This window comes from Sorex araneus, chromosome 10, assembly GCF_027595985.1.
Source record: "Sorex araneus isolate mSorAra2 chromosome 10, mSorAra2.pri, whole genome shotgun sequence".
Classification (NCBI taxonomy): domain Eukaryota; kingdom Metazoa; phylum Chordata; class Mammalia; order Eulipotyphla; family Soricidae; genus Sorex; species Sorex araneus.
In genome coordinates, this window is record NC_073311.1 from 39298324 (window position 1) to 39325183 (window position 26860).

Genomic DNA, 26860 nt, shown 5'->3' on the forward strand with positions numbered 1-26860 from the left:
TAAAAATTCTCATTAAATGTATAATACCTTATATTTCTAACATTGGTATCAAAGTGCTTCCTTTTGCAACTTTGCACGTATCCTACTATTTGAACTCAAAACCCCCGGAACTACGTGTCTGAGATCTGAATGTATTCTTGGTCCAAAATCAATCTTGTCACTCCTCGGAAAGCAATGCAAGATAATAAGTAGTATTCACCTGATTGCTTTCCTGCCCCGAGACAGCTGGTGACGTGTGTCTTCCTGATAACCAGGAGTTTTCAGATCTAAGGCAAGGATAAAGGGAAGCTGGGAGCTTGCAGAATCTAAAATTGACAGTCAGTGGCTGAGGAGAGGGTCAGAAGGGGTAGAAGAATCTGTGACACATATAAGAAAAGAACAAAATTTATCTGCTCTGGTTGCAATGATTAGATGTCTTTGTCTGGTTTTCTTACAGCGTTGACTGATTGATTGTACTCACCAGCTGGCTAATATCATAATTAACAAAGTTGCTACTATGTCTGCAAAGTTTAATCGAATAATTTGCCAGTGATATGATGACATTGTCACAAAGATCACAAGGGACACAGAGTTGACTTTTGCTCAAGGTGGAACGGCAAAGCTGTATAGACAAGATGAGAAACCGTGAACTTACTCAGCCAAAGGTATGTTTCTTTTGTAATACCAAAAGCTTTCTTGCTCATATTTCTGTTTAATTGTTTGAGAATTCTGTTTTGCTTTATGACCGATATCGTATTCATAGGAAGATACTGTTATGAGAATCTTTACAGTTCTTGGGCATTTAAAGCTTATTTTCCGAAAGCTTCAGGTTTCCCCCCAAATCTAAAAATTCATCTATATATTAAAATAGCTTTTTATGTGGAATTGGGATAGAAAGCTGTATTTTGTTAGCCAACCTTTATCATTGTCAGAATAGCTATTTGGTAGCAAAGATCAATTGAATATTTATATTGTTTAGCATTAGACTTATTTTGACCAACTATGTAAAAGTCGTTACTGTTTCATTTGATTGTGTCAACCTAGGTATAGGAGCTGGAAATGAAAATGTGTTTGTTTATAGAATCTGTACAGGTCCTATTTTAGTTTTTAAAAATACTTTAACTGGAGGCAGGGAGGATAGAGATCTTGATTTTATTCAAATATAAAAATTTTATTCAAATATAAAAATTAGGGTTTTTTTCCCACAATATTTAGAAATTCTTGAATTTATGTGTAAGCCTGAATATTTGCATTATACCTGTATTTTCTTTTATACTTATTTACTTTGCTTGATTAAATAGTAAGGCTCTAAGGAATTTCCCAAATTATAGTCTTCACATATTGCTAATTAATGAATGTGAATATTGATGAGGAAGGGCAAGCATCTCTGTGTAGTCACTTGTGTGTTCCTTCTGAGTACAAAGAGAGGGGAAGAAAATACAGAAGGGGAAGTTTGGTTTATTTATGCTGTGTCACACCACCACTATAAAGCCAAGATTGATTAATCTGCAGTATAATCAGAGACATACTTTAGGGTTTTGCTTTTACTTTTCCTCTGTAGTCATCCAGGCCACTCTTTTACGGCCAAAGAAAAGTTACCATTGCCCATTATTATTTGTCTTTTATTTAAATGGCAGTTTGAACATCATAAAATAAGTTTTGGAAACAGATTAATGCACAGCATGAATATTTTTATTAATCTCATTTAAACTTTCTCATGATTTTACTTCTAACCACAGGAGACTAGTCAGAATATAATCATTTTAAAATTTGAAAATTTTACATTCTCAGAGTTAAAACATGAGCCATCTTACAAAATCACAGATTTGAAAATATTTTACTGTGCAGATTTAAAAACAAAGCTAATCTAGTTAAATTTTGGTTAAAATTTGACTTAACCCATTTGTTTTTCACTAAAACTTAATGGCTTTGATAAGAAATACCATACGTAAGCGGTAGTTTTAACTATTGTATTAACATATTTTGTACGTAATATTTTAGAACAGTGTTATTCTTATGAATTTTTTTTAAAATTTGATTTTGCATCACATCCTACTAGAAATGGGTGTGTAATTGGTACTTAATCCATATTTATCAAATAAATAAGTTTAGGTCTTCCTCCTGTTATTCAAATATGGTTAGCATATTACTCAAAATCATAACAATGATTATGGACATATATTAGTAGAAAAGTGGCATAATCACAGAAAATGGGGGAGGGGATTAAGTTCCTAAAATAATGTAATGCTGTTTTAACCTAAAGCTCCATAATATTTTGTGTAATTGAGATTTGCTATTCTAAGAACTCAGTTGGGGTATCAGAGGTGTGTGAAGATTAGAAAAGGCCAGAGAAGTGGTTTACAGCTGATACACTCATTTTTAAAAACAGGATTATCTCCAGAGATGTGTACAAATGAACTCTTGTCAGAGTTTCAAAGGCACTAATATTTTTTTTGGTTAAATGTGCTAATGTAAAGAGTTAGAAGATTAGCGAGGCATAATGAAAGCAATGCATTCGTTCGCATGGAAATAGGAATATAATAAATGTCCTGCAGGTGATTGGGGCTGTAGCAATTTTATCGAAGATTAAAGTTTGATTGACCTTTGTTAGGGTGATTAACCCTTCTGAAATTAAAAGCCAGGACTGAATTATTCTAGCCAATTTAAATGCAAACATTGAGCAGGTCATATGCCATTCACATCATAATAGTTTCAAAACCCTCCTATTTAATTTTTTATTTTTGCACGTCTGAATGGGATGCTGCTTGGGAAGGCTCACAGCTTTAGCAACAGAATTTTGAGGCAGAGAATACAGATAATGTATAGGTAATTGGAAGTATGTGGGAGAGTTCCAGGAATCACTCTCATTCAGAGCATCAAAACACCCACTCCAACAAAAGCAGTGGACTAGAGACTATCTCCTTATACTGACAATGTGTGCTTTCCAAAGGAAATAATCTAGGCATATCAGAAAAAGCTTCAGAATAAATAACAGTGACATCTTTAGTTAAATCCAATGATAACCACCCAAGATGAATACTAAGTCCCTATTAATATATGTTTTGTCTCCTGAAAATGCTATGTTTGGGGATATGATTAGTTACGAAGCGCTTCATGAAAGTTGATTCTTTCCAGTGTTTGGAATCTTATTCCCAGTGATTTGATAGTCTATGGTTATATTCACTATTTGCCATAACTTAAAAATGTTATATGAAGAGCAAACTCTCAATACCTATAAGGTCACCTAATTGGATATTTTTTAATACATTTTATCTTATTTTTCTTAAAATTTTTGCCACTTTTTGTGAAAAGTTGCATGTTTAGCTAACTGCAAAAAAGCTGTTTCCATATTTCAGATCATATTAAAATTTTTCATTACTGAGTCAGTGAGTATTTTTAGTTTTAGGTTCGACCTCACAGTGCATGCATCTTCCTTTCATGTGCTTACATACTATTAAAATGATAATAAAAGTTCTCATTCCATGTGTAATTTATTTCTCTTTCTTTTCATCAAAGAATTCATCAAAGAATTCTGAATGTGTCAAGGTAGAAAAGTCCAGTGTATTATAGTGTAAAAATTAAGAAGCTCAAGGTGCTAGAGTTCATTTTGCATGAGCTTTTCATGCACTCTTTTAACATGCTTCTGAAAGAGAGGTTGCTATTCCAGGCCTAAGAAGAAAGTCAAATATAAAAAAAACTTGTGATAAAGTGACTACGATTATTCAGTTTGCAAAGTGACTCTGGCATTCTCCAGAGATCTGGATAATACCTTGCAGCATAGATTAATAACATGTTTAACTAAGATTTGTTTGCTATAAGGATAATATCCCAACTCTTAATATTTGTGGGGCTAGTATTCAACCATAAATTTTAAACAAATATATTATTCTGTACCTTGCCTGATAAAATGTAGATTATCAGCTTTACCGTGGTACATTGGATTATCAAACTAAACCCAAATTCAGTTGTTCCATGATAATACTTGTTTTCTTATTATAGACAATTTTCCTGAGAAAATAAACACAAGTAAATTAAATCCCTAAAATAAACACTATTAATTATTCAGATATAATTCAACAATTTTCTCTAAGTTGATTATTCTCATTTTACTGCTTATCAGAACAAAGTTGTTGTTGTTGTTTTGTATTCAGATGTATTGTAAATACAGTATTCCCTAAGTAGAAAATGCTTGTGAGGGAAACTACTGAGCATCTTTCTCTATATTGTCATTAATTATTAGAAAATTTTTGCATCAAAAAAATTCTGACCCAAAGAGAAATTTATTTTGCCTTAGAAAAGAGAATTGGTGAAAGCGTGAAGGCAAATAAAATTATATTTATATTTTTTAACTCCCCAATACAAGCATGTGTTTCACTTCAGTGTGCTTAGAAGACAATATTACTTCTTTGTTTCTGCCAGTTTGTTCTTTTCTAATCCATCCATTCCCAGATTTGACATTTTTTTCTTAGAGTTTGTTAAATACCATTCTTTGCTATTAGCATGCCAAAATGAATCTGTTTGAAACTGTTCAGAGAACACATGTTTTTATTGGATACTTTTATTTCTAACCAGTGACCATTGGTGTCCTTTTATGCATTGCCTATTATTTATTTATATATACAGGCTAATTTGATTCTTCACAAATTTTGAGTAACCTTGCATGAGCTATTTTATTGTGCAGGGCTCAAAAAGAAAGATCATGCGGCAATCTTAAGCACTTACTTTTTAGGGATTTAAAATCAACAATTGTCAAAAAGTTGTGTGGAGGGATTTTTCAAGTCATTCTACTTAACAAGTAGTCCTTCTAGAATAAAAGAGTTTGGTTGACAATAGCTAACTCAGTTATTTAACATAATTTGGTAAAATGATAAAAGTACATGGGGGTGTAAAGGCTGTGATGTTAACTCCTTAGCTAATTGAGTTACTTCTCTAGCATTAGCTGGAGAATAGGAAGCAAATTGAAAGTTGCCTAATTTATCGAGACTTCTTGATACATTCCAGGGTATTTGTTTAAAATCATTCTACCCCATGTATGAATGTTTTAGGAATCTGGAGAATTCCTTAGTAAAATGGCTTTGATTAAAAACTCCTTTTGCATACTTACCAGGCAGCATGATCATAAAGGTAGTTTTCCCTGGGCGAGTCTTATCTATCCATTGCGCTCCACATGTGCTGATCTCTGTATATATCCCCAGATGGGGGGAACTCAACTGCCTGATTAGTGGTAGTGGGGGTCTACATTGGCACTCTAATTTAAAAAAAAACAATCTTCTTTCACATTAATATTACTGGAACTCTTTATTCAGTTGCAACAGGATTTTATCGAGCACTTCCTACATTCCAGATACCCCTTACGAGGTATGTTTTAGGAACCAATAATTAGGATTCAAGAAAGCATGTGAATCACCTTATGTCAGGAAACTGGTCAGGGACACAGGCTGAGTAGGATGCCATGTTCAAGACCTTCCTTGGCAGAGCTTTTCTTGATATATCTGCTTCATACATCTTTGTTAAAATTTAGTGACTAAGCACAGGAATCTTTAGTGGATTATAAATACTATCTCCAAAGGGATTTTCTAAAATGCAGGAACTCAGAAGGAAAAAGTATTTCCGGATTCTCCTCTCAGGAAGTGGAATAAAAGAGGTGATTAAGAATACCAAGACTACAAACCAGAGACATAGTACAGGGTGTAAGGAGTTCTAGCTTTTTTACAACTAGCGCCATTCTATTCCTCGAACTGCATTTGCTCCCCAAAGCACCACTGGGAATGATTCCTGAGCCAGCAGCAAGTTGCATATACAGCCCAACCCTTTTTGAACAACAGAGAGAACAGATGATTTGTTTCTGGGCACACTGATGGAATGCACTTCTTTCTTACAGTGTCAATTTTTATGAGCCCCCCAAATTGTCTTGTCAGATATTAATATCTCATATTAGTCTTCCTGTTCACTAGGGACAAAGAGATGATACAGTAGTCAGGGGCATGTTCATCCCTCATCCAACTGGGTTCTGGTCCCAACACCACATTGATCCCAGGCATTGTAACTGGCCACTAGGTGCCTAGGTAATCCGCATGCACCACATGCCCCTGAACCCAACTTTGGCAATCTGTGCTTGCATTAAACCACCAGGCCAAGAACCCCTAGTTTGTCCCCCAACACACTTTGATACCCCTTCCCATTCCCACACATACCCTAACCACCTGGTAGCCTCTTTTTCCTCACACTCATATCATCAAAAAGAAAAAAAAAGAAAAGAAAAGAAATGGGTCTTTTATGGGTTCGATCCCAGCATCCCATATGGTCCCCTGAGTACCGCCAGGAGTAATTCCTGAGTGCATAAGCCAGGAGTAACCCTTGTGCATCACCGGGTATGACGCAAAAACTAAAAAAAAAAAAAAAGGAAAAGAAAAAAAGAAATGGGTCTTCTAAAATTTGACTTTAATTTTTTTTTCTGTTTAAAGACAGTTTGTATCTCTCCAGCTCATACATTTTCATTGGTTTAGTACTTTGCCAACATTTTAATTAATGTTCCTCTATATTTTATGGTTATGATCTTGAAACTGAATATGAGCATAAAGTCTGCTGGATTTCTGTTTTACAAGGAATTCTTGAAAGTTTTTATGCCAAATATGGTGGATGGGGGGTCATGGCATTTGCCTTGCATAAGGCCTACCTGGGTTTGATCCAAGACAGTCTATAAGGTCCCCCTGAGTCTTGCCAGGAGTAAGCCCAGAGTATAGAGCAGGAATAAGCTCTGAGCACCACTGTGTGTGGCATAAAAGCAAAATAAAGAAAGAATATGTGGAGAAAACATTTTTGATAAGTATAAAAATAAAAGCACAATTCAAATGAGATAACAATATGAGAAAAAAATCACTCTACCTGGCGAACAATTTGTTATCCTTCCTCGATTTATTAAAACAAAAAGTTAGAATTGGTTAAGTAAACTGCAAAATTAGCCTAGGAGGTTTCAAAGATTTGGAATTGATAACTAGATTTCTACTTGGATGTTTGGTTTATCTTTGGAAAGCTGATTCTTTAGGCCTGTTAGATCTCTGAGTATGGTTCAGAGAACTGTGCTAGCTCTAAATCTGTCTCGTTATCTATCCACAGGACCTAGAAGAGTGACTGATACATGATAAATAATGAGAATATGTTTGCCAAATTGAAAGTGACTATCATGCTTCCACTAAAATAAATCTAAAAGCACTGTACTCAATCTTACTTTGAAAGAACTTGCACTTGTACTAAGAATTAAATCAAAATTTTAAAATCTAAAGGGGAAAGAAGTAGATAAGAGTAGGTAAAATAGATATTCACCAGCTAGCTAGTTAGATAAGTAGATAGAATGTTTTTTTAAAATTAGCATGGTTAACAAAGTTGCAGAGTCGAAGTGTGCTGTGCACATAGAATTAGCTATTCTTTTAGGTTTTAATTTAAAATGGTCTTATCTTCCTACTTTTTATTGTTCAATCACTAGTTGGTCACTTAGGGTTTTCTCAACTTTTTAATACATTGAATAAAAATCCACAGATTAATTTTTATTTGAAGAAAAAAATAATTCCTAATAATCATTTTGAAAATTGATAAAAACTCCACTAAGGGACACTGCATTGAGTTGGAGGAGCTTAGGAGTATAGAAAGGAGTATAGGCAGAAAAATAGAAGTACTGCGTTAATTCAAACTACTAATCAATGTACACATCAGCAGAGAAAATTAAAGTTTGTAATAAATAAGATATAGTAAGAGCATCTTCCCTCAAAGATGCTAAGCATGATGGAAGGGTGCATTTGACCAACATCTCTTCTAATTATATAAATACTTGAGATTTCATTAACCATTTGAGTCCTGCTTGATGATGATTAAACCCTTAGGCAGATGTGAATCAACTACATTATGTGGAAACATTGAGGAAAACATTTATGAAAAATATGATCCAATTTCTGAAAATACAGACCAATTACAGTTTGAGATTTAATTTAGGAATTTTTACTCTGTCTGCATGATGTATATATTAATGATGATTTCTCTCCCCTCATTCTTCATCTTCATAAGCAAAAGGAGATTTTTTACTTATTGACATATTACTGAAGAATCTAGTTTTTCTACAAAATTACACATTTTTTTTTGCATAAATGTGCCTAATTACCTGAATTCAGTTTTGATTAGCAGTGTTAATTGATGCAGCTGTGGATGGTATCTGTTTACCTAAATTACCATGTGCAAACAGCAATATGTCTGGAAGTGAATATGCTAAACTGAAAATACTAATTAGCTAAGACAGATTGTTATTCAAGTCACATCGTGGAGCTTTCTAATGAAAGCCTGGATGTGTCAGGGTTTTATGATATTCAGACAGAAATGTCTATATTACATATGATTTCTAAATTTAATTCATAAGAACAGATGGGATGTCAGCCAGGGTTCTTCTGCTTTATTCCAGTATTAATGTGAATATTTTACTCAACTAGGGATAAATTTATGAGGTTCTTTTGGTAAGAATCACGTGCTTTGACAATGTGCTAGCTCTGCATGTCTAGATTCATCTATTTCTTGACCAATATATTCCCAGATTCTAGCCACCTACTACTATACAGAAAATGAAAATAAATAAACCACCTTGCAGGTTTAATCACATCAACTGGGTAATTTAATGAAATCAAATAGCAAAAAGGTTAGATAAATAGACAGCTTACTCTGAATCGTATTTTCTGGGTGTTTTCCTTTTGCATCCCAAGTAAATATAATGAAAGTTCAGTCATAGAATTTCTTAAGAATCAGTGAGCAATTCACAGGGCTGAAAGGAGAGTTAGCATGGCCTTCAGCTTGTCTTATATCTTTAATCATTTAAAAATTGAGAGGCAAGGACTATTATTTTCAAAAGAACTCAGTTTTTGGGTTAGGGAGTGGGGATTAAGTGTCTTCCAAGCAATGCTCAGGCTGCTGTGGGGGCCATTCCCTAGTGATACTCAGAACTCATCAATGGTGGCTGGGCTTCCGTCTGGAACTGGAAATAACAGGTTTTGAGCATGCAAGGCATGTGCTCCAGCCAACTGAACTATCTCCCTGACCCTCAAATGCCTAGTTTTTAAATACTATAGTACTATTTTTTTGCTTTTACATTTATTCTAGCTATGACCTGCTTTGCTGAAGATGTCTCTGCCACATAAAAGATTAATCTTAGCCATCCGTTGTGGCATAGTATTGAACATTTATTAATGGCAATGTTATTTTGAGATAGCTAAATCTAACAGCAAAATCCTGTACATCTTGTAGTGGAAAAAATAATGGACCCATTGCTCCTTTCCCAAGAGACTGAATAACTATGCTTACTGCATAATAACTCTCTTCCCAACGGCTATGAAAATAAGGCCTCTTGACTCAAACTTAAGAGTTTAAGATCCCTTATTAGATATTTAAGATGCCATGAGCAAAATGGGGATAATTTTCATGATGCAAATTTGAACATAATTATAGTTTGGCATATTTAATCTAGGTTTAAGTGTGAATTATAATTGCCAAAAATTGAATTATTTTAATTATGCTAATTTCTTTTCCCAAAGTTTTGTGTAATTTGGGTTACCTAAAAAAGATTTGGATGCAGCAAAATTACAATGGAATTTATACTAAAAGTAAGATATTTGTGATAGTGACACTGTTACCCTTACATCTTTTGCTAAAAAATGTTAAAATACTATTTTCTTATCCAGGAAAACACAGATTGCTTAAAATAGCTTATATCAAAATGGAGAAAAAGAATATTAAGTACTGTGTAAAATATTCGCATTCCATTTTTGTATCAATAACAATTTTAGCATATTATTATTACTTGTGTCTCATTAATGAAGCTAATCACAATGTTTCAAAAATAAGATTCATGTATTAAAGTAATGACTATTTAATAGAACGTTTTGAGTGTCACCTTAAGAATTATATTGTCTTTTACAGCACTTATCCATACTTATTGGGGTACCAGAAAGATAGTACAGTGAATAGGGCATCTGCCTCGAACATGGCTGACCTGGGTTTAATCTTTAGTATCCCATATGTTCCCCAAAGTATTGCCAGGAGTAATTCCTGAATGCAGAATCCCTGAACACCACTGAGTGTGGCTAGAAAATTATTGTAAAATTTCTTAATTCTCAGAATTTCTTTATTCTTGAAAGCTTGAAGAGTTTTATTTCTTTATGACTAAGGGTAGTTGTTATATGACGGCTCAAAACAGTTCATTAGTATAAGGGGTGATGTGTGTATGTGTGTGTGTGTGTGTGTGTGTGTGTGTGTGTGTGTGTGTGTTCATTAAAATCAACTCTAGGTAATAAATTTAATTCAGACACCAGTTGACCAACATGTTTGATTTTTAATATCATGTGTGTTTATTTTCCATGTTTCTGGGTCCACTAAGGTAAAGCACTGTAGCACTGTCTTCCCGTTGTTCATCGATTTGCTCGAGTAGGCACCAGTAACGTCTCCATTGTGAGACTTGTTGTTACTATTTTTGGCATATCGAATACGCCACAGGTAGCTTGCCAGGCTCTGCCATGCGGGCCGGATATTGGGTAGCTTGCCAAGCTCTCCAAGTGGGAGGGAGGAATCAAACCCTGGTCAGCTGCGTGCAAGGCAAACGCCCTAACTGCTGTGCTTTTGCTCCATTTTTAAAAATGTCAGTTTGTAGATCCTCGTTGAAAGAAAAGACTCATTCTTAATCATTCGGTTATCTGTGCTATCAAAGTTGTTTTTATTAATGTATCGATAGAATATTTTAGGTTTCTGTTTTTTCATTTTGTTCCCATCTCTAAATGTGAACATGTTCAGTGTCAAAATCTCTTCTATAATCTTTATTGACATGTGTTTATGATAATCTTAAACTGGGAAAAGAGGTCAGTAATTTGAAATGTGAAAGAGAGTTACGGAAGTTTATCCCACATTCCAGTAGATTGTCTTTAGGCAAATCATTTAACTTCAGTGTGCAAATTGGTTAATTTTGAGATAAATATAGTTATCTTCATGAGTTATTAGGGACTTATCACTTGTGCCCAAGGTTCAATGAGTCTGCAAATGAACTGTAGAGATCTTTCCTTTGAACTCTAATTGGCATGAGAGGGGAAGCAGGTCAGACTGAGTTAAAGACTGTGAAACTTAATCCTTTGAAGAAATTTTGATTTAGTTTCAGTACTTATAAGTACTGCTAATATATTCTAAGATTGATCTGACTCTTGGCTTTCTTGTATGCTGGTTTCTTTCCAAAAAGCTGGGTTGTAGGTAATTTCTCTGAGGAATATCTTCTACTTCTTGGTTAAATGCATCCCTTTGCCTTCATAGTGTTTTATCACATGATAATTGATTGCAAACAGTAAGAGTACTCAAGGTACTCTTTAAATGAACTGTGGTTACCAATGAGTAAAATCAAGGTCATTAATCTCATTTAAACTCTCAGTAACCAATATTAAGGCTGGAGCAATAGTACAGCACATGGCCAACCTGGGTTCAATCCCCAGCATCCCATATGGCCTCCTGAGCACTGCCAGGACTAATTCCTGAGTGCAAAGCCAGGAGTAACCCCTGTGGATCACCAGGTGTGATCCAAAAGCAAACAACAACAACAACAACAAAAAAAAAAATCTCAGTAACCAATATAGAAGAATACTGATTATTACCTGATGAAGGCCTTAATTTAAAGAATGAAACCCTCTGAACAGAATTGAGTGTTTATATGCTGGAGTCATAGTACTGATCCTTAGCACCACATGGTCAACTGAGCACTTTTGGGTGTAAACAGGGCTCTGAAATGCTGAATACACTGGATATAGTCACAAAGTCAAAATATATAAAGTTTCTCATTTTTGAAAAATCATTCCAGACTTTTTTTAAATCACTTTATGGTCTGGTTGGTGTACCTTAAAATTTTTAAAAAATCATTCCAGATTAAAAAAAAATCACTTTATGGTCTGGTCAAAGCATTCTAACATTTCACAAAGAACAGAATTTGTTTGAACTTTTCCCCTAAAAATTGTAACATATGCTACCCTTTAATTAATGCAAATTTAAAGTGAATGGAACTTGAATTGGTAAGCAAAGGGTGAGGAGAATGCAGAGTTTGATACATTGGGGTGACCTTAGGGCACTTTTCTAATTCTTTAGAGTTTAGTTTATTGGTATAATAAAAGGAATAATATAGAATCCATTTATATAGCGATATGGTGCATAAACCACATACAGATATAAACACTTTAACCCAATACCTAGTGTCAAGTTGACACTAAATAAAGAGTAGATGTAATTACTATAAAAAGTACAGTAGCTCTACATCAAATGCCAATGGATGCAATTAAATATTTTAATGTGGCATTTATTTTTAAATATTTATTCAGTAAAGCGATTCCTATTTCCACCATTATGCAAGCATTTTTTGTTACAGGTGTAGCTGTGTATGCAAATATATGTACACATATAATTTACATCAAAACAAAATTGAACACCTGGCTCTTAAATAGGTGGTACTATAACTTGTATCTTCTTTCTTTTTAAAATAATGTCTATTCCTCTGTAAGTAGCACTGTATAGCCAAAAGCTAATCTCTACAACATTATCATTTATAATCTTCACATAACAAGATAAGGAAAATGACATCACATTCATCTTTTAATTTTCTTTTTGGGTCACATCCGGTGATGCTCAGGGTTCCTCCTGATTCTGCACTCAGGAATTACTCCTGGAAGTGCTTGGAGAACCACATGGGATTCTGGGAATCGAACCCAGGTTGGCCGCATGCAAGGCAAATGCCCTCCACACTGTGCTATCACTCCAGCCCCCCATTCATCTTTATAAACGTGATATGCAGAGATGTTAGGTGACTTCTTAATGTCTCTTACTATAATGAGGGACAGGAAAGACATTAGTAGTCTTTCTTTAGACTATTTGAAGAAAGGGAACTAATGATGCAAGTTCTTCATGTAATATTGATAAAAGATAATGTCCTAAGTGAATGTTATGGCATTCAAATACATATATAAAGAATGAGTATATTATAAAATCCAGGATATTAACCTAGTTTTGACAGATGGAGTTGAATTCATTTCTCCTCAATAAACAATTATTTAGAAATTGAGACTCTTTGTGTTCTTCATAACAGTGAGACATGATCATTCCTATTGTCATAGGTCATGTTAAAAGGAAACTGACCAGATCCCTAGGATCTCTTGTAGGTTTGGGAAAAAACCTCAAGGTCTAAACATAAGCACAATCCTAAATATTTGTTATGAGATTGGCAATGGAACCAGATTTTTTTAAAAATGTATTATTTTTCTAATACAAAAGCAGGAAAGTAACCCAAATGAACCATTTCAATTATTAATATTTATTATATTGAGCTAAGGCATTTTACTGATTCAATAAATATCTTACAATACCTTGTTCTTATGAGGTGTTACAAAAGGTACATAAGCATATAAAAAGTTCAACAATTTTAAATAACCATACCATTATTTGATAGGCTATCATTATAGCAGTGATATAATTTGAAGTGAAAATTTCTTTCTTTAAACCATTGGTGCTAAGTGATCCATTGGTCACTCATGTATTTACTCAATAAGCATTTATTTCTCCTGTCACTAGGTCTGGAATATATATTAGTCTTTAATATCAGAAAATATGGGTGTGGATTATTTATTCTCCACTAAATAGATGCAGACCAAAGTACTTGGATCTTCAACTTTTTAAATGTAAATATAGCCCAAAATAAATTTAAAATAAATTGTGGAATGCATAAAAAATGCTCTTATTTCAAGAAGGTGACATCAAAATAGTTCAAGTGGAAATACACATACCTAAAGCAGTTGCTGAATGCTAACTAAACTGCAGCAAAATGCTCTCTGAACAGTGTGGTGTATAGATTCTAGTCATGTGTTTGTTCAGGAGATTCAGTCTGATGAGCATCTCCCTGGAGACCGCTATTAATTTAGGTACCTACAACATCTGTGTCATTTAAATAGGACCAGAATTCAAATCCCAAAACATATACAATACAATTTGCTATTGAGTGTGGGTGAATAGGACAACATCCGTCCCTGGACTTTGATTCATGAACTACATGGACCTAATTGACACAGGGTTGTTGCCTTTTCAGACAGCATGCATGGTAAAGCTTTGGTATATTTGGACTTGCTCAGGTCCTTACATCTAGAAATTCCAAATTAGATTTTTGTCATTAGCTTGTCAAGCTTGTCTTAAGCCCACTTAATGAGGCCTGGGGGTGGAATGTCTTTTATGTTCTGGGCCTTTATGTTTAGCCTCAGCTACTCTAAACTATAGCTGAAAAGTTAATGAAGTTACCAGAGTGCTTGCTTGTTTGATGCTTTTGAAAACACACCTCATATGTGTTTGGTTATTTAAATTCTGTTTTCTAGCTTTTAGGGTTTATGTTCTTGTGGCATTCAAGTGCTATGGAAATAAGACCAGATGGATATGACAACCAGCCATTCGGGTAATTATATACACATTGCATTTTAGAAAACCAGTGTACATATGTCTATCTGGATGTGTTCATATGCTGGATCATCTTTGTGGCATCCAAATGGTTGGGATTTGGGGGAGGCAGTTACCTAGAATGTCAGCTTGAAATTTTCTTTGAGAGAAAAAGCCTGCTCCGAAGAGGATATGACTGTTTTCTTGACTAAGACTTAGTATATAACTAGAATTAAAGCCACTTTGCATTTTTCCACATACCTTGCATTTTAGCTACAGATAGTTAATGATAAACTTGTGTAGATCCTGTCATTTACCTGGAATGTAAACTCTATAAGGACAGAAAAGTTTTTGTGCCTGGTAAAAAAACAATGTACAGTTTGGTACATGGTAAACTCTGTGTGATCATGAATAAATTAGCTGTCACTGAGAAAGTGAGATGATCTTTAATCCCCCCTTGTGTTAAAGTCAGCATAGCAAGGAGGACTTAAAAAGATATTTTAGGTCTCTTGTGTGAGTGTGAATAGTCATAATAATACCAAACAAAAACTGTTTACTCTGTGTCCATGTCCACATGCTCTTGCTAATATTCACAAAGACCTTTGGTGGAGGGCTTATTAGTCTTCTTGTTCGGGGGATGGGAAATCGGAAGTACGAATACTACCATGTGACTGTTAAGATTCAAACCCAAAAGCCTGAACTCATGCATCTTCACATGTTGTTAAAAATATGGCTTTCAGGATTTGAAAGTAAGTCATCTGTAGGTTTTATCCATCTACCCTTTCAATCGCAAAACTATCGCCATGATCTAGTTATTCCATGCAATTTTAAAATATTCTTCTCATTTCAATCCAGTGATGCAAGGAAAATTACTCTCATTTTCCTCTAAGAAGAGGGAAATTGTGGCATTTTTTTCATTACTTTCTTCATTGATTTCCCTACTTATTGTTGTTCTTTTATGAAAAAAACAGAAAATAAGAGGATAGAAGCTATCAATAAATTCTTCATATTTCTGTATTAATTAAAATGTGGTATTAACAAGCCCAAAAAATATAGTCAACTAAATGGAAAAATAGTTACTGGATTATAACTTGGCTTGCTTGAGTTTCACTTTTACTGAAATAAATGGTGATAGAAAAATCAAATTTACATTAGAAAAGAATGCATATTTTAAAGCTTTTTGCCAGAAATATGCCTGCCTAAATATGTTTCATTAAGCTAAAATTAAAGATTAGTTTTTCTACCTCAGCACAGATTTGGCCACCCATGTAGTATATGATTTGTTCTGAGAGCTAAAAGAAAAAAGTCAAAACAGAATTGTAACCCTCCTACAAATTGGTTAAAATCACCACTATACACATAGGTAATTGGAGATTGAATAGTGTGTAGGAAGTAATAACTGATAATGTTGCAGAAGAAGGACCTAGCTTGTAGGAATGCATTTGTGTATATTGGACGAACATCGTTCTACCATATCCAGAAGTACTTTATCTTCATTACAACTGAGAATTATACTAATTATCTGTACATTTTCCTGAACAGAAGTGCCGTTTAACTAAAACTATTTTCATGAGTCCTTTTCTAGTCAATCCAGATGCCCAAATTATTCTTTTTTGCACCCCTTCAGATGTAACTAGCTTTAGGAAATCCCATCCAAGTATTAAATAGTTTATTTTTCTTTAACAGGCCACTACTGATTCTTCTTTGATAATATATATTTTTTATCTAAATATATATTTTTCAATATAACCTAATATGGTAGGATATGCATCCCTTTTTCTAGCAATTAAACGCTGTATCTCGTGCAAAATATGTAGCAATACGAAGTTCATTATAACAAACCCCAGGAAATAGCAGCTATTACTAGTAAACATATTAATAGATATTGGAAAATAATGGGAGAAATTTATATAAGGCCTTTAAGAGGTGTCCATGACTTCAGTCAGAGTCAGATAAATAAAACCAGATGGTTATATTGTCATAATCTTATATTTTATCATCGTACTGTCTGTAGGCTGCTTCCTTCCACTTATATATATTATGGAATCATCACTACCACTACAATGATAGCCATATTTAAAACCTAAAAGCCACTAATAATATTTATTGACTAATTTGCCATTCAAAGTCACCTTCCTTAGATTTTCTTGTTTCCATCCCCTTCATTGTTGACATTGCATATACAGAGGAAACAAATTATGCTTCTACTGTGGGGCAGGTATAAGATTAAGAAGTTGATTTTCAAATTGTATATCATAGTGCTAAATGGGAGATTTTGGTAATTATTAGAACTGAAGAGATTTTTTTTTCTTTTTGGGTCACACCCAGCAGTGCTCAGGGGTTACTCCTGGCTCTGCACTCAGGAATTACTCCTTGCAGTACTCAGGGGACCATACAGAATGCTTGGGATTGAACCCAGGTCAGCTGCGTGCAAGGCAAATGCCCTACCTGCTGTCCTATAGCTCCAGCCCCTTGAAAAGAATTTTTAATAACACCTATAGACATAGTTCACTGCAGACTTTAGGAAAAGCTTTTTTTTTTTAAAATAAAAAGTTACTGAACTGACTCAAGAAAAATCCTTGCCTGTGTCTCTTCCTCCAGTTAGTGACTTTGGAAAGGATTCTTAGTCATTGACTTTTATCCTCCACCCAGCTCTTCTCAAAAGCAGAAAGTGTAACCACAATATAGGACTAGGAATATTTGCCTTTCTATCGGGATTGTAATATGGCAAGGCCAGAAATATAGCAGGTCATAAAAAATGTTTTATGACTTATCTATAAAAGCAATTAGGTTTATAGCATAATGAAGGAAGGAAAATAAAGAATTTTCCTATATTCCTTCTTCCACACGTCTATAGCCTCCATAGTTATCAACATCACTGACCAAAAGGACACAATTTTACCAACTGTGAACCTATGTTCACATATCCTACTCATCAAAAACCTATTATTTGCTTGAAATTTTTTCATGATGTTATACATTCTATGAGTTCAGATAAATGGATAGTGACATATATTTATCATCATCATACCATACACAGTGATTTTACTGCCCTAAAAATTCCATGTGCTCTGCACATTTATCTTTCCATGAAATCCTATCATCCCACTCCTGGCAATCATTAATCTGTATGTGTGTGTGTGTGTGTGTGTGTTCGTAAGTGTTTGTGTCCATAGTTTTGCCTTTCCTGGACCCTGATATAATTGGAATAAAACAATATAAAAGCTTTCCAGATTTTCTTTTACCTTGCAAATATGTGTTTAAGTTTCTTCCATGTTTTATTTAAGCTTGATAGACTTAGAAAAATTAAACAATATCCCAAATGTACCTCAGTTTATTTACCTACTTAAGGGCTTCTTGATTGCTCAGTGTAACATTGGGTAAAGAAAAATACTCAAAGGATGAGCAAGTTCTCTTTGGAAACATAGCACTGCTACTTGTGACTCCACATAAATACGTATACAGCAGCTTAATAGCTGAAGAGGAGATGGATGAGGGCAGGATGCTTACAGATTGTTTGTGTCACTGGGTGGGAAGAAAAACTGGAATATGCTCCTTTCTTATTTTAGTGATGGTTCACTAGGTGACATAACATTCCAGATAACAGGAGAGATTTATCTATGGGTGCAATACTGAGTGCTTAGTCATTGTAAGCAAAGAACAAAATGGGGAAAGGAAGAGGCTTGTATAAGTTTACTTACTGAACAAGATGTGCCTTAATCTTATCAGCTATTATTATTTTTCCATCAAATTTCCAAATTGAGCTGCCATTTTCAAACCCTTGAAGGGTTTGTCTCTGAGGTAGATGAGCTTAACTCTTTTTATTGATTTATGGTGCTACTCATTGAGATTATTTGAAAAATACTATTTTTTACTTTGTCTTCTTTGCCCTGAGAACAGCTCTCCTGCCAGTCTCTCATCCCCTGAAAATGTGTACATTTATTAAATTGTTTTCATCCCCTCCTTGGTTAGGAGCATACCTGCTCCCCCACCCCCTCTCCACACACACACACACACACACATTGCCTCTGTTCCTCCCAGCACTGTCTACTTCAGTGCTGAAAGGACCAGAGATAATAACAGAGGAGAGCCTCCATTTTGGCAGCCCCATGTTGCCAAACCTCACTTGACCCCAGCTGCAGCTCCTAAATGAATGTCGTTTTTAGGGACATCGACACAGCAGAAAATTCACTGAGGCTGAGGCTACCCTGGTAGAGGTGACTCTGGAGCGGGAATTAGAAATGCATTGGGAAGCCTCATTATTGATTAGGCCAGGAAGATTGCTCTGACACAGTAGCTGTTTGATTTTGTCACTGTGGCCTTTTCCCTCTCAGGGGCCATAGGACTCATCTGCCTGATGGTGGCCTTTCTCTTTCTCTTTACCATGTGAAGGAGAAATACTCACGTCTTGTAGCTACTTTTCTGTGTCTCTATACTCTGTGTGTTCATCTTCTTGAATTTTCCCTGGATGCCTGGGGAAAATGCTTGACTCATGTCTTGACAGAAAGAAGACAAAGAAATACTGGATTAATAAGATTTTAAAAGGTAGAGGTGAGTTTAATTCTTCATTTACATTTGGCTAATAAAAAAATATAGAGTATAAGTACAGTCTGTTTGTCTAGTTTTGGGTCACTGAAAAAAAAGAAAATTGAAATGAAGACAAAGTTTAGGGAAGATGATTTGGAAATATCAACAAAACAGAAAAAAAATGTGTTTTAGAATGTGTAGAGTGGAAAGTTTGCCCACTCCTGAATGTTCACCCTGAATGGTTTTAAAGCCTGAAAAAAGATGATAGAACAAACACATCTGCACACCATTAGCATTAAAACATGGCCCAGTAAGGAGTCAAGATGTCCTTAAGGGGAAAAAATGGTTGAGCAACAAATCCTTTTTGGATTGCAGCAGAGAACATGTTTTACTTACCATATGACTGGTAAAGCGTTGAGAATACCTTTTGTATACATATGTATTCATTTGCTTTGTAAAATAGCCCATTCCCTTCATGGCTGGAGGAGCAGTTTCTCAGAAGGCAATCTCAATATCTGCAAATCCCCAAAGCCAAAGAAACACTAAGTTTACGTTTATCTACTGGGGTGTATCTTTCAAAGCATTTTCCTTTTACAGCTGGCCCAAAAGGACAACAAACTGTGCCACCATTAGGCCTGATAGGATAAAAATATGGTGGCATTAAAGAGCATTCAGCAAGAATATTCTGCAAATTATATCTGTTTCCAGGTCTATTGTCAAGGAGATAAGTAAAAAAAAAAAGAAGCCATGGACATAGGACCGTCCGTCACTTATTTTTCAGCCAAACAACCAGGAATTTCTTAAGTACGTTTAGCTCCGATTCATCTAGGTAGCATATTTGTCACAAAGCATAGATATGTAAATTTTCCATCTCAATTTCTCACCTGCAAACTTTATTGCTAGTATAAGTGTGATGAGGCAGTATAAATATTCGAGAAATTGATGAACATTTTCTTTGTTGCTGGAAATGTAACTGGTTAAAAAAAAACCTATTATTAAAGTATGGCTTGTCCTGTGCTCCATAGAAATAAGGGAGCAATCAAAATCAAGTTTGCTTCCATATTACTATAAAATTCAATTTTTGTTGATATTGTGGTATCTCGGATTGCACCCAGCAGTGCTGGAGGTGTTGTTTGACAATGTGGGATCATGTCAGGGGTTAAACCTCACACATGCAGCATACACTCTACCACTGAGTCATATCACTGGGCCCTACAGAATTATTGTGTATATTTCCTTTCCCTTTTACATTTAAAAGACAAAAATGTGCAAGTTTTATCAAGTAATTAGCCTCAATAAAAAGCTTAAAGTTGAAAATAAGTTAAAGAAGTCAAGTTACATATTACTGGCAAAAATTAAACGCAAATAACATCTTAATGTTCTAGCTGTTGTATCCGCTGCAAGGAAAATGTGTACTGAAAAGAAGTAAGATAAATGGTATCCAGACATAGCAACATTGACTGTGTTTTGTTGGTCTCACATTGGGCTTGTCTAGGGAATTTACCTGATAGTTCAGAAAATTGTCAGACAATTTAGAGTATGATGGGAAAACCCTTATTTTTGTAAAATAGTTGTGGGCTTCCTTCGTCACTGCAAAGTTCGATTGAAATCCCTTCTCTTGGCTTTATGAAATGAAATATTTCTGCGGGATCTCTATTTACTCAACACTATTCTATTGGTGAAACTATTACTGCTGTCACCTTCATGAGACCCATGCTGCCATGGATCCAGAAAAAAATAAACCTATTTCATGGCATGTTTTCTTAATAAATTCCTCTGGACCATACACTTATCTAGACAAATGGGGAATGGGAAAGCAGGATTAATTACTAAATTCCATGATCCAGTAATTCCAGTTTTCACTAGAGCTTTGAGGAAAGATGAATTAACATCTTCTTATTGAGCACTCCTATATTCCAGGCTATTTAAATATATAACTTTATCTCACAGCAACCCAGAAAAGTAGCCAATACTATGATTATTGTTTAAAAAACCTGAAATTGTGTTAAATGAACTTTTCGAGCGTTACCAAGATCGTATCATTTTCTATTTCTACTACTGCTGCCACCTATGCTACTGCTGCCCCCACTACTACTACTATTCCTACTCACACATCCTCTGCTATTAGTGCTCAGGGGCCCAGGGGCCACTGCTGGGGAATTTTAGTCAACCAGGCCAGTGATTCAATGTGAAGGCTTGAATATGCAGTGCTACTTGGGCTTTGTGGTGCTAGGGGCCACGAGGGGCTACATCGTGGTGCTCAGGGTCCTCTACGGCTGCACTCAGCAATGCTCAGGGTGTGTGTGTGTAGAGGAGGGCTTATGGTGTCAGGGATAAAACCAAGATCATGTCGCATGCATTATAGGTACCCTAGCCCTTATACTGTCTGCCTGAGCGCGAGATCAGATTTTTATTATTGGTATTATTTTTATTTTTTAAATTTTTTGAGTTTTGGCTCTCATGTGGCAATCCTCACAGGCCACTCCTTGCTCCGCACTTAGGAATGACTTCTGGAGGTGCTCAGGGGACCATATGGGATGCTGGGAATTGAACCTGTGTTAACCACATGCAATATGGTGGGCCCCCTACCCACAATATTGGTTCTCCAGCCCCTGAGTTCAGATTTTTAAACTAGGGTTGATTTGAAGACCATGTCCTTCCTATTATGCCACACCTTGCTGACTAATGGCCTTGAGAGGTTGGAAGAATTTGAAATACAGAATGAGTCAGTGGTGCTCAGGTTCCATAATTAGCGAACAATGATGCTGTCTTGCTTTTCATCTGAGGCTCCTTGGTCCTTTTGGTAGATGAATAACCAAGATCAACTTTGCTTATATAATCGGGAGAAAGATAAAAAGGTAACTGAATAGGGAGACAATAATAAAACATTAAGTATATCTACTTGGTAGCACTGCAGTCCTGTTGTTCATCAATTTGCTCGAGCAGGCACCAGTAATGTCTCCATTGTGAAAGTTGTTACTGTTTATGGCATATTGAATATGCTATGGGTAGCTTGCCAGGCTCTGCCGTGCGGGCGGGATACTCTGGGTAGCTTGCTAACCTCTCTGAGAGGGATGGAGGAATTGAACCTGGGTCGGCTGTGTACAAGGCAAAGGCCCTACCTGCTTTGCTATCACTCCAGCTCATCTACTTGGTAAGAATTGTAAAAGGAAGTAGAAGAAAATATCTGTTTTCCTGTTGTTTCCTGTTTAAAAGAGAAAGGGGATAACAGAATCAAAAACCAAAAGAATATTGGTATAGTAATAATAAGCAAGAGAATGGTTTGGGAGTTAAGTCTCCATTTCTTTGGTCACTCTACTCTTTACTGAATGGGAATACTTTGGCTTTCAAGCTGGGCTTGTCATGCAAGAAGTGTATGCTAATTTCATGTTTTCTCATAACTTTCTTTTGGGATAAGCGTTTTGGTTTTCTACTGTTGATTATTTCAAAGGCATCTATATGCTAATATGTTTATGCTAATTATTTTCATGTTTCCCCCTTAGGTTATACTTTATATCACCCACAAGGGAGGATCATCTCTCATGAAAACTTTCAAATTTGATTTTGGAAATTATTCAGAAAAAATTAAGCCTTGCTCACTCCCAACATAGGGAAGAATATGCTCTGGAGATTCCCATAATTCAAAGAAAATGGAATGGGATAATATTCAGGTTGTCATGCTATCAACTCCTCTTGAGAAGGATGGCCAGGTACACAGAGCATTTATCATTGTGACATTGAAAAGTTGAAAAAATAATTAAAATAAAAATCTAATCAGGGTCTTAGAAATCACTAAATGATCATGTTTGATCCACAGAGGATAGAAGAAATGATTTTTCAATCTCTACTTAGTCAGAAGTGTGCTAATTACCTCTATGGCTATAAATACCACATTTTGATTGTGTGTCATTTTTCCTGATCATAATTTCTAAACAAAACAGTCAAAGTATTTTTCAGTTGTTTTATGAGAAAGAATTGTTTTCATAATGGTCATAATTGGTTTTGAAAAAAGTTTGTCATTTTTTTTAAAAAAGTAGTAATTAGTCAATTAACCTGTCTTAACTATTTATTCAGACATCTTCTCTTGAGGATAACTAAGGCCAAAGAACCGATGGCTCATTATGAGATATTAAAAATGGGATTACACTGTAGAGTGTTTGGTGACTCTTTGGGGTTTGGAAATTGAGCGCCTTTTGCTCTCAAGCACTTTAGGACTGCAAAGAACATGATCCCATTTTACATGCCTCATATTATTGTCTTCCCTGCTCTGAGTTTAAGCAAAGCAAGGGATCAGATATTCTGGGGTTCCACACTCAGATTTAGGATCATTTTGCATGCCAATCTCATCTGTATTCTTCTCTCCACCTTTAACAGCAGCATTTAATTTAGTTTCTAATTTTTTAGATGCTTTCCCTTTTAAACTTCCAACTGTGACTTCATTCTGTCAGTAATGCTGCTCAGTGGCTATTCTGTCTGCTTTTGGCTCCCTTTACCGCCCTTTCTATTAGCCGCACACTTTCTACTGGGAGAGCTCCTTTTCACTGGAAGAAAGTGTTCTTTTTCACTGGAAGAAAACGCCTCCTAAAAGGAGGCCTGACAAGTAAAGTAGACACACACCCTTATAGACAGGAAGCTCAGAGTGAGCCTAATATGACAGAAGAAGACAAGTGCCTGGACCACATGCACTGTGATTGCCAACCAACATTTCATTACTTAGAGTCCTAACCTTGCTGAATATACATTTGGTAAAATGGTTAGAAAAAAAATATTGTTTGTTGAAGGTAAAATAACATTTTGTTAAAGCTTGCCTGTGTTTTGTACATTCTGTTGAACAACAACAAACCCAAAAACCTGCAGCAGTATTCATGTGCTAAACCTCCCCAAACCATCATTATTTTCTTTTCCTTTTACCCATTTGTGTCTAACAATAACAAGTGAGTTACATGATTTTCCTTTTAAGGCTGTGTTGGGAGGATTCATTGAACCAACACATTCCTTCTTCATGCTGCCTCAGTTAAGAAGAACCCGTTCCATCTTGCTCTTCTCTGAGCATAATTCAAATAGAAAAGCAATTTGTATGCAGTTAAGCTACAAAATTTAGTATGTGTAGGGGAACTGTGCAATCCCACTAAGGAAGCCGATGTGTGAGTATTATTTTCTTCACAGACTAGATGCCACAAGGACTGGAAAGATAATCTATCAACTACTATTCATCCATAGCTCTAGTTGGTAGCTACAGTTTGTGAACTTTTTTTTACATGTTTGTTGGGCATGAAATTCGGTTCAACACAGCCACATAAACATTCTTGAGCAGAGAGGAGTACGCTCCCTGGTCCTATAAATGCTTATGGAGCATGGTTAATTAAACACATAGGTTTGGAATAAGGGGACTAGAATCAGGTAAGCTGAATCTAAGTCCCACACCAACATTTAATAGTATTGTTCTTAAAACTTGTGTGACTTTCTTGACTTCTCTGAGCCTTATTCTCATCATGAGTAGGGTGATGGGTAGGTATGGATTTCCTGGGAGATGACTGTGAGAATTAAATGAGATAATCTATTTACTTGGTGTCTGCACACAGAAAAAAAGCTTAACTGCTTCCATCATTGTTTATTTCACTATTAATAATATTTTCAGGAATACTATTACTATTATTAATGACACTAATGGTTGTGTGAAAAATTCAGAACTTTTCTTCTGGAGAACTTGGGTCATAGGAACTTGAAGATGGACATATCATAGACACTCTGCCAGTAAGACAGCACCTATAAAATAAACATGTAAAGCTTGAGCTTTGAGTGTGATTTCCAAGGTCTTCTAATTCCACTTCTAATGAAATAGAAGGTTTCTAACAAGATCTTGGTTTGGGGCCATGGCTAAGGTACTAAATGAGGTGAAGAAAAAACAATTTAATGCATCAAATAGTATTGCTTGTGTCTAAATCATGTCAAATATTTGGAAAAATATAAAATTTGATTTGAGTTTGGAGAGTTGTGTGCTCCTAAAAAGCATCGAGGTATGTAGTTAACGAATTGGCTATTTTGCTTGTCTTTTGGACATTGATACTAGGCAGAGCCATTTTGTGCTTTATTCCTAGGATACAGATTGTGGTGGCCTCACTGATTAGAAGGTACAATTGGATCTACCTAAATCCTGTGAGGGGTGGAATGGATCCAAATGAAAGACTTTGGTAGGAAAAGCCTTCTTGCTAGTTGAAAGGCCCTAGAGACCTACCAGCTCTCTTCACAGAGCCAAAACATAAAATAAAAGCACCCAGTGTCTAGGCCATTAAAAAGTTTCAGCCTTGCTACTAAAAAAGCCAAGAATAAATAAGCTTGTGTTTGCCTCCAAAGCACATGGCTCCTCACAGACATGAAAGTCAGAAGTTAATTAAACCTTTGAAGGGCTAGAATGGATTGTGCCATGCTGTATTGAAAAGTCAGTACTTTGACTTCTAATTGAATGCCCCCAAAAGACCATGAAATATATTTGCTAACAAAGGTCCTTATTGCGTACAAATCATATTTAATGTAAAGAGAAATGTTTTTCCTTGGTATTTGGAATGGCTCCAATAACAATGAAACTTTATTAAAAGGAGTATTTTTATTAAAACAATAAATACTTATGCTTTACTTATTTTTCCTTTCCTATGGATTTCCCTTTATAAGGAAACTGCTCCTCAAAAGAAATGCTGACAAAACATGAACATCTTTACCACCATAGTGTATTATATGATGTTTCTTTTTAAATATTTATTCTTGGATTAAAAGGCAGTACGTTTCACAATGCATAGTTACAGTGGAGATTAAAAAAGCAGCAATTAAAAGAAACTGATTTATTAGAATTATAGCTTTCTTGATTTTATTTTTATTCTGTAATTCTTCAATGAAGTTCATGTAAATGCTCTTCAAATGAGAAGTATTTGGAATTGTTCACAGTCATGAGTGAGAGAACAAAATAGAACAGCTTTTCATTTAGAAGACTGCCTTTCCCTTATCTATTGGTCTTCCCTCCCAGACTGTCTGTCTGTCTCTGGAAAGCAAAGTCAATAAAAATGATTAGAGCAGGCATCTCACAAATGTACACCCTTAAACCATGAAGCAGTAATGCTGTGCAGGAAATATTTTTCTGACCTTTTCAAATTGCATCCAACTGTCTCGGGAATTTCTCAGTGACTAGAGGTAATAAGGTTCAATCCGTTTTACTGGCTGGCTTCAAATTTAGTTCCTCTGAATCTCTAACTTATCTATTGTTTGTATCTTGGCTCTGGTCCCTATTCAGCACAGAAATCCATGGATCTAATCTTTTTCTGCACACATACACACACACACACACACACACACACACACACGGCTCAACAAACATGACAACTCCCCCACTTAAATTGCCAGTTCAAAAGCAAATTTCTAACATGGAAGGTTAGTCGACTTGTTTTCATTGGAGAAGTCCTACTTGGATTTAATTAGTGTTTAGATTTCATCCAGCTATTAAATCTCCACCTTTACCTATGTGATCTATGCCTCATAATCTTCATTATATAAAACTTTTTCAAATTAAGTATGTCACAGGCACTCTCTAGAATACTAAAGAGGCAAAAAAATGTAATGTGAATTTATTTTGTGTTGAAATAATTCTGATTTTTGTGTGTGTGTGTGTGAGTCCAAATACACTGGACCCACTCTCCCAGGGAAGATAGGAGTCATCCAAGTGTGATGTGCTAAGAGACAGCTGGCGGCACCTTCGTTGCCGTGCTCCTTGAAGGAGAACCAAAAACAGAAGCTCAGGACACATTTCTTGACCTCAGGAAAGTGTTGGATGTCAGGAAGCCTTGACAAGGCGTTAAAAAGCTTGTTTTTTACTTTTCATATTTAGAGCATGTCCACACTG

The 26860-nt window shown here is 35.4% G+C and overlaps 1 long non-coding RNA gene across 1 annotated transcript in view; it reads left to right on the forward strand.

The window, feature by feature from the left end:
• LOC129399181 (uncharacterized) overlaps positions 1–26860 on the forward strand; it is a 107204-nt gene that overhangs the window by 71429 nt on the left and 8915 nt on the right. Inside the window, exons 7-9 of the long non-coding RNA XR_008626970.1 lie at positions 437–644; positions 14388–14464; positions 22476–22682. This is a non-coding gene — a long non-coding RNA (uncharacterized LOC129399181). The remainder of the gene's footprint in view (positions 1–436; positions 645–14387; positions 14465–22475; positions 22683–26860) is intronic.